Source organism: Tribolium castaneum, unplaced genomic scaffold, assembly GCF_031307605.1.
Source record: "Tribolium castaneum strain GA2 unplaced genomic scaffold, icTriCast1.1 ptg000063l, whole genome shotgun sequence".
NCBI lineage: Eukaryota > Metazoa > Arthropoda > Insecta > Coleoptera > Tenebrionidae > Tribolium > Tribolium castaneum.
Window position 1 is genome coordinate 20001 of NW_026986660.1, and position 10000 is coordinate 30000.

At 37.1% G+C, this 10000-nt stretch overlaps 2 non-coding genes across 2 annotated transcripts; both read right to left on the reverse strand.

Annotated features, from left to right (window-relative positions):
- Positions 1-178: 178 nt before the first annotated feature.
- LOC135267621 (5.8S ribosomal RNA) lies at positions 179-335 on the reverse strand. Its single transcript, XR_010336018.1, has one exon. It is a non-coding gene; the product is annotated as a 5.8S ribosomal RNA (ribosomal RNA).
- Positions 336-2051: 1716 nt separating this feature from the next.
- On the reverse strand, positions 2052-3974 carry LOC135267625 (small subunit ribosomal RNA). The gene has a single exon (XR_010336022.1). It is a non-coding gene; the product is annotated as a small subunit ribosomal RNA (ribosomal RNA).
- Positions 3975-10000: the final 6026 nt, after the last annotated feature.

Below are 10000 nucleotides of genomic sequence, written 5' to 3' on the forward strand. Positions count from 1 at the left end.
TTTTTTATATTGTTTTTATTGTTGTCTACGTTGCATAATATTTTATTATGACAACCGACAATCAATTAACAATTATAGTAACGCGTCATATTTGCACCCAACACGCTCCGACGTAATTGTCTACACAACATTGTGCGCTGTGTTTAAGACAAAAACCGAGCAGTCTTTGAAATTGACACGACCCTCAGCCAGGAGTGGTCCGGGAACAGTATATCCGAGGACCGCAATGTGCGTTCGAAATGTCGATGTTCATGTGTCCTGCAGTTCACAAGTTGACGCGCAATTAGCTGCGTTCTTCATCGACCCACGAGCCAAGTGATCCACCGTTCAGGGTAATCTTTTCAAACAAATTTAAAATATTATTACATAACGCACCGTTCCACATCGAAATCGTTTCATCATCACACAACAACAAAAATAACTACTTAAGGTTATTACAATTGTGATGTATATGTGAGAAACGGACCAATCGAAAGAAACGTTCGGCGTTATATTTTATAATATTTTATTTAATTAAAGTGGCATTTGTATCTACTTATCGAAAAGAGTATGCAGTTATAGTTTAAGTTTACATAAAGAATAACCCGATGATATTAACGTTTTATAAATACGTATATATATCTATTAGGTTTTTTTTCTCTATCAACTTTGTCTATAAAACTCTGCTCCTTTTGCGATAAGCATTATGTATATTTATTAAATAGAAAATATGTCGAAAAACCAGACGTTTTCTTCAAACAAACGCCACAGCTACAAACTTAATCACAACAATATTTACCAAACAATACAATTGTAGGGTGTTTTGTGTGATACGTCGTTTGGTGGGCATTCTAAGAACGTCCGTCGACATAAAAACGAATCAAAAGAAAAGCACAGGCAGTGCAAAACGTTCCTTCGTCAGTCGGGCGTATATCATTTAAAACCCACAGAATCTAAAAAAGTTAATAAATAAACTTTTTTATTTAGATTCCTACGGTTCGTCGCGTCGTTAAAGTAAATTATTACTTCGACGCATGCGGAACCCAGGTACCCGAAAACCGTAAGCCTAAGCGTTTTTTTCCAAACATCACTCTCTATCGATAAAGTAAATTGATTTTATGTATTTATAAATGTGCGTTTGTATGTATAGTAGTATAGTAGTAGTATATTTTGTTATTGGTTGTTTCGAGCTTTTTATTGTTATAAAACGTTTTTGTAGTCTTGTACATAAAGTACAGACGAATAGACAGCCCCTATTATTATTTATTAATAAACTCCAACCATTTACAAATTAAATTACAACTACAACATCTCTTTTACACATTAATTATACACCATCTTTATTTTCTTTTTTCCGAAGCGAATACGATGAAGAAAATACGCAAAGACTGGCTTACAAAATCGTAAGCCTAAGCGTTTATTTTTCAAACATCACTCACCATCGGTAAAGTAAAATGATGGTATGTATAAATGTGTGTTTGTATGTACAGTAGCGTAATAATTTTGTTGTTGGTTGTTTCGAGTTTATTTATTATTATGGTTTGTATGTATAAAGTTTTATTCGTGTACATAAAGTACGATCGTATTGGCAGACACCATTATTATTCATTCTTGTTTGTTATTATAAATAACTCCAACCATATACAAATACTACAACAACAACAACAACATCTCTTGCACATTAATTATACACCACCACTGTATTAGTACTTTTTTTCGAAGCGAATACGATGATGGAAATACGCTAAGACCGGCACTGCGAAAGCAATAATAAAACGTTAGCACATAACCATCTTTCGACAATATTGATTCGTGTTAATGTTCAAAAAAATTCTTCGAAAACGTCGTTTACGGCACGTTTACAATCGATTTATAAAATAAATCGAAAAACGTAACAACAGATCCGCTTAATGCAAGACGACCCGTTGTTGCTTTTCCGTTCGACGCATAATGAAGAATTTTGTATGAGAATTGATCATCATACGAATAGTGTATGTATGTGTGTGTTTTTTGTTGATCAGCACAGACAAAATGTGTGTATGTGTGACAACTAAACAACAACATTTACACGTTAATGATCCTTCCGCAGGTTCACCTACGGAAACCTTGTTACGACTTTTACTTCCTCTAAATGATCAAGTTTGGTCATCTTCCCAGCAACATCGGCAACGTCGAAACGCCACCGCGCACCGGTCCGAAGACCTCACTAAATCATTCAATCGGTAGTAGCGACGGGCGGTGTGTACAAAGGGCAGGGACGTAATCAACGCGAGCTTATGACTCGCGCTTACTGGGAATTCCTCGTTCATGGGGAACAATTGCAAGCCCCAATCCCTAGCACGAAGGAGGTTCAGCGGGTTACCCGGACCGCTCGGTCAGGGAGGACACGCTGATTCCTTCAGTGTAGCGCGCGTGCGGCCCAGAACATCTAAGGGCATCACAGACCTGTTATTGCTCAATCTCGTGCGGCTAGAAGCCGCCTGTCCCTCTAAGAAGAATTGTTTGTACGCCGACAGTAAAAACCGCACATAGAGACCGGGCGAACCCGGCTCCAGCGGGTATTTGGGATGTCGAAATACGCCTATTTAGCAGGCTAGAGTCTCGTTCGTTATCGGAATTAACCAGACAAATCGCTCCACCAACTAAGAACGGCCATGCACCACCACCCACCGAATCAAGAAAGAGCTCTCAATCTGTCAATCCTTCCGGTGTCCGGGCCTGGTGAGGTTTCCCGTGTTGAGTCAAATTAAGCCGCAGGCTCCACTCCTGGTGGTGCCCTTCCGTCAATTCCTTTAAGTTTCAGCTTTGCAACCATACTTCCCCCGGAACCCAAAAGCTTTGGTTTCCCGGAAGCTGCCCGCCGAGTCATCGGAGGAACGTCGGCGGATCGCTAGCTGGCATCGTTTATGGTTAGAACTAGGGCGGTATCTGATCGCCTTCGAACCTCTAACTTTCGTTCTTGATCAATGAAAGCGTTTTTGGCAAATGCTTTCGCTTCTGTCCGTCTTGCGACGATCCAAGAATTTCACCTCTAACGTCGCAATACGAATGCCCCCATCCGTTCCTATTAATCATTACCTCGGGGTTCCGAAAACCAACAAAATAGAACCGAGGTCCTATTCCATTATTCCATGCACACAGTATTCAGGCGAAGTTTTAGCCTGCTTTAAGCACTCTAATTTGTTCAAAGTAAACGTGCCGGCCCACCTCGACACTCAATGAAGAGCACCGCGGCGGGATTGAGTTGGGCCGCCCTCTCGAGCTAAGCCCACCGGCAGGACGTCCCGCGAAACGCCAGTTAACACCGCGAACGATGAACCGGCGGCGCGGGACACAAATTCGACTACGAGCTTTTTAACCGCAACAACTTTAATATACGCTATTGGAGCTGGAATTACCGCGGCTGCTGGCACCAGACTTGCCCTCCAATTGATCCTCGTTAAAGGGTTTAGAGTGTACTCATTCCGATTACGGGGCCTCGGATGAGTCCCGTATCGTTATTTTTCGTCACTACCTCCCCGTGCCGGGAGTGGGTAATTTGCGCGCCTGCTGCCTTCCTTGGATGTGGTAGCCGTTTCTCAGGCTCCCTCTCCGGAATCGAACCCTGATTCCCCGTTACCCGTTACAACCATGGTAGGCGCAGAACCTACCATCGACAGTTGATAAGGCAGACATTTGAAAGATGCGTCGCCGGTGCGAGACCGTGCGATCAGCGTAAAGTTATTCAGATTCACCAAGTTGTACGATGACGGCGAAACCGCCACCGATTGGTTTTGATCTAATAAAAGCGCTCCTTCCGTCTCCGGTCGGAGCTCTGTTTGCATGTATTAGCTCTAGAATTACCACAGTTATCCAAGTAAATGTGGGTACGATCTAAGGAACCATAACTGATTTAATGAGCCTTTCGCGGTTTCACCTTAATTTGGCTTGTACTGAGACATGCATGGCTTAATCTTTGAGACAAGCATATGACTACTGGCAGGATCAACCAGGGAACTGTGTTTTTGTGTTTTTTGAGACAGACGAGAGAATAAAATACTCATCATCATCGTTTATAAAGATGAAGAATATGCGCGTTTGTGCGAAACAATCTAACATATAAGAAAGTAACGCCACGCTATTTCTTCTTTTCTTCGTACGATATAGTCGTTAAACACCACAACACATATATCGGTCAATAAAGGCATAATAATAATATTTATAATATTATTTTTTACCTTTGCCGATTTAAAAGTTCAAACATTCTCTTCACTCTTCGCAAGATTGAATGCGACGTGAATTTATGAAATTCTTTCGAATCCATAAACGTTACGAATATTATATAAATATTCTCGCTCGGATATTAGAGAGTTGACGCATTTATTATTTTTGTTTGTTTAAATCACAAACATTTGTTAGTTCAACAAAGTTTGATTGCATAAGGACCGCCAACGTAAGAGAATACGTTTTGCCGCATCCGCAATCTCGCTGTGGGGAACTGGGCGAGCCACAAAATCACAAAATAAAGCAATCTCGCAAGCAAAGCCCTATTCGAATTCGATAGCGGAAATGTGCGATAAACGTCGATAAATTGGAAGCAAATGCAGAACGTATACATAATCGGTCGTTTTGTCGTCGTCATTTATGATAAACTTCGACTAAACCGTTACACCGTTCATATCGCCTCACTCAACGCATCGACACACACCACTACCATACATATACCAGCGCGACACCGATCGAGGCAGCCGCTCGGTATTGGATATGCGCACCGCTCCACTGACATAGCTCCACAGGCGACGTCTACCGAAGCGCACAGCTCTATAACTATAAGGCATACACACAAAGGGGAGAAAATATTTTAAATATTGATAATATTAAAAAGTCATATTTTATATTTAAACCATTATAAAATTTAATTATAAAAACGTTTGTTTAAAAAAAAATTATTAATTAATAAAAACAAAATTATTCTAAGCGCCGTACTTCGTAAACGTCGTACTTCGTTCGTCGTATGTGCAAAGTCAAATGAATGCTGTAGTTAGTCGCAGTTGGAACGTCTGAATGTCGTACAACCTAACAATAATTTTGAGTGCCCTAATGTGTAGACGTCGTACTTCGCGAACGTCGCACTTCGTAAACGACGTACTTCGTGAACGTCGCACTTCGTGAACGTCGCACTTCGTAAACGACGTACTTCGTGAACGTCGCACTTCGTAAACGACGTACTTCGTGAACGTCGTACTTCGCAAAGGTTATGCAATATTCATACACATTTGGTGTATTGCAAGTTGCATTTTAATAAATATTATGCATTTTTATGTTTTAATTTAATATCTAGGCCAAAATACTAAGTTTATTTAATTGTTAAATGTGTACGTTTATTTACAGATACGTAATTTACATAAAAATTTGTTTTTTTTTATTATATGCAAACTACAAATAAAATATTTAATATTTTTGAACGTTGTACTTCGTGTAAGTTATGCAATATTGATACAAATTTAGTGTATTGCGGGTCGCAATAATATTAATTTATACTTGAACGTAGTACTTCGTGAAGGTTATGCAACATCAGTACATATTAAGTGTATTGCAGGTTGCATTATTATTAATTTATGTTTTCTCACTTTTTACCTTAATATAAAAATAATGTAATATTTTTGGACGTCGTACTTCGTAAAAGTTATGCAATATTGATGCACATCTGTTGTGCTGCGGGTTGCATTTTATAAATTTAATGTATTTTTATGATTTACTTTAATGTCTAGGCAAAAAAACAATTTTGATTAGTTGCTAAATGTTTACATTTATTTAGAGATACGTAATTTGCAAAAAAATTTGCTGTTTTTTTTATTATATACCACAGAAATAAAATTCTTTAATATTCTTGAACGTCGTACTTCGTGTAGGTTATGCAATATTAATACAAATTTAGTGTATTGCGGGTCGCAATAATATTAATTTATATTTAAACGTAGTACTTCGTGAAGGTTATGCAACATCAGTACATATTCAGTGTATTGCAGGTTGCACTATTATTAATTTATGTCTTCTCACTTTTTGCCTCAATATAAAAAAAATTTAATATTTTTGGACGTCGTACTTCGTAAAGGTTATGCAATATTAATGCACATCTAGTGTGCTGCGGGTTGCATTCTATAAATTTAATATATTTTTATGTTTTACTTTAATATCTAAGCAAAAAAACAATTTTGATTAGTTGCTAAATGTTTACATTTATTTACAGATACGTAATTTGCAAAAAAATTTGCTGGTTTTTTATTATATACCACAGAAATAAAATTCTTTAATATTTTTGAACGTTGTACTTCGTAAAAGTTATGCAATTTTGATACACAATTAATGTATTGTGGGTTGCATTATTATTATTTAATGTTTACGTTTTACTTCATTACTTTGTGAACGTCGTACTTCGTTTGTACTATGAACGCTGCATTTCGTCGCAGTCGGAAGCAACTGCAAATAATCGTCTTACAAGAAAATCGTGATTTTGAGTGCCGTACTTTGCAAACGTCGTACTTCGTCTGTACTATGTACAAAGTCAATTGAACGCTGTTATTCGTCGCAGTCGGCAGCAAGTGCAAATAAACGTCGTACAAGAAAATAATGATTTTGAGTGCCGTACTTCGCAAACGTCGTACTTCGTCTGTACCATGTACAAAGTCAATTAAACGCTGTACTTCGTCGCAGTCGGCAGCACGTGCAAATAAACGTCGTACAAGAAAATCACAATTTTGAGTGCCGTACTTCGCAAACGTCGTACTTCGTCTGTACTATGTACAAAGTCAATTGAACGCTGTACTCCGTCGCAGTCGGCAGCACATGCAAATAAACGTCGTACAAGAAAATCACGATTTTGAGTGCCGTACTTCGCAAACGTCGTACTTCGTCTGTACTATGTACAAAGTCAAATGAACGCTAAACTTCGTCGCAGTCGACAGCAAGTGCAAATAAACGTCGAACAAGAAAATCATGATTTTGAGTGCCGTACTTCGCAAACGTCGTACTTCGTCTGTACTATGTACAAAGTCAATTGAACGCTGTACTTCGTCGCAATCGGCAGCACGTGCAAATAAACGTCGTACAAGAAAATCACGATCTTGAGTGCCGTACTTCGTAAACGTCGTACTTTGTCTGTACTATGTACAAAATCAAATGAACGCTGCATTTTGTCGCAGTCAGAAACAAAGCAAACGTCGTGCAATGAAACAATAATTTTGAGCGCTGCATTTGTGAGCGCCGTACTTCGTTTGTTACTTTATGGTCACATGAACGTCGTATTTCATCGCACAGAGCACCATACTTAATGCACTTAAATGAACGTTGTACTTCGTACAAGTTAGGCAATATTAATACACATTTGGTGTATTGCGGGTTGCATTATTAATTTACAAAAATAGCTATGATTTTATATACAACTAAAAATAATTCATAATATTTAAACGTCGTACTTCGTAACACTAATACAATATTTAAACAAATGTAGTACTTCTTGAATATAGGCAATTTTCATACACGTTTACTGTGAAACGAGTTGCGTTACAATTAAAGTATACGTAGTACTTCGTGGTTTTAGGCAACTTTAGCGCGCGTTTCGTGTATTGTTGGTTGCATACCTTTAAACAAAATGATTGTGTCATCACTATTTTACCACATGAGCAATCGTGACTTATTATATGCAGTAGTTATTAAGCAGTGAATGGTGCAAGGCGAGCGCTATGTGCTAGGCGAGAGCTATGTGCTAGGCGAGAGCTATGTGCTAAGTCCGTAGAACGAAGTATGTCGTTCGAATAATTTGCTGGCTTTCTTCTACTCTTCCTCTCTCTCTCTCTCTCTCTCTCTCTCTCTCTCTCTCTCTATCATCTATCTTCTTCCTTTTAATTTTTTTCTTTCTTTTTCTCTCTCTCTCTGTCTTCTTTCTCTTTTCTTTCTCTTTCTTTCCTCTTTCCTCTTTCTTGTATTATTCATCTCTTACTCTATTACTCTTACTCTTTAAGACTAATTGGTTTCTATCACTATCACCAACCACACCATCGTCTTTTTGTTACTTGAGAGAGAGAAATAAGGCTGTACACTACTAAAGTGTATTAAATTGTGGTGAGAAGAGTGAGAGTTTTTAGAGAGGTAAATTTATTTGTAATGATAAAATAGAGTAAGTTCATGTTGGTTAGCCCAAGTTGCATTGCATACTAGAAATTTTTATATAAACAATGTGTACCTGGCTGTGTGTGTATTATGCTGTGTGTGTAATATTATGCATTTTTATGTTTTAATTTAATATCTAGGCCAAAATACTAAGTTTATTTAATTGTTAAATGTGTACGTTTATTTACAGATACGTAATTTACATAAAAATTTGTTTTTTTTTATTATATGCAAACTACAAATAAAATATTTAATATTTTTGAACGTTGTACTTCGTGTAAGTTATGCAATATTGATACAAATTTAGTGTATTGCGGGTCGCAATAATATTAATTTATACTTGAACGTAGTACTTCGTAAAGGTTATGCAACATCAGTACATATTAAGTGTATTGCAGGTTGCATTATTATTAATTTATGTTTTCTCACTTTTTACCTTAATATAAAAATAATGTAATATTTTTGGACGTCGTACTTCGTAAAAGTTATGCAATATTGATGCACATCTGTTGTGCTGCGGGTTGCATTTTATAAATTTAATGTATTTTTATGATTTACTTTAATGTCTAGGCAAAAAAACAATTTTGATTAGTTGCTAAATGTTTACATTTATTTAGAGATACGTAATTTGCAAAAAAATTTGCTGTTTTTTTTATTATATACCACAGAAATAAAATTCTTTAATATTCTTGAACGTCGTACTTCGTGTAGGTTATGCAATATTAATACAAATTTAGTGTATTGCGGGTCGCAATAATATTAATTTATATTTAAACGTAGTACTTCGTGAAGGTTATGCAACATCAGTACATATTCAGTGTATTGCAGGTTGCACTATTATTAATTTATGTCTTCTCACTTTTTGCCTCAATATAAAAAAAATTTAATATTTTTGGACGTCGTACTTCGTAAAGGTTATGCAATATTAATGCACATCTAGTGTGCTGCGGGTTGCATTCTATAAATTTAATATATTTTTATGTTTTACTTTAATATCTAAGCAAAAAAACAATTTTGATTAGTTGCTAAATGTTTACATTTATTTACAGATACGTAATTTGCAAAAAAATTTGCTGGTTTTTTATTATATACCACAGAAATAAAATTCTTTAATATTTTTGAACGTTGTACTTCGTAAAAGTTATGCAATTTTGATACACAATTAATGTATTGTGGGTTGCATTATTATTATTTAATGTTTACGTTTTACTTCATTACTTTGTGAACGTCGTACTTCGTTTGTACTATGAACGCTGCATTTCGTCGCAGTCGGAAGCAACTGCAAATAATCGTCTTACAAGAAAATCGTGATTTTGAGTGCCGTACTTTGCAAACGTCGTACTTCGTCTGTACTATGTACAAAGTCAATTGAACGCTGTTATTCGTCGCAGTCGGCAGCAAGTGCAAATAAACGTCGTACAAGAAAATAATGATTTTGAGTGCCGTACTTCGCAAACGTCGTACTTCGTCTGTACCATGTACAAAGTCAATTGAACGCTAAACTTCGTCGCAGTCGGAAGCAACTGCAAATAAACGTCTTACAAGAAAATCACGATTTTGAGTGCCGTACTTCGCAAACGTCGTACTTCGTCTGTACTATGTACAAAGTCAATTAAACGCTGTACTTCGTCGCAGTCGGCAGCACGTGCAAATAAACGTCGTACAAGAAAATCACAATTTTGAGTGCCGTACTTCGCAAACGTCGTACTTCGTCTGTACTATGTACAAAGTCAATTGAACGCTGTACTCCGTCGCAGTCGGCAGCACATGCAAATAAACGTCGTACAAGAAAATCACGATTTTGAGTGCCGTACTTCGCAAACGTCGTACTTCGTCTGTACTATGTACAAAGTCAAATGAACGCTAAACTTCG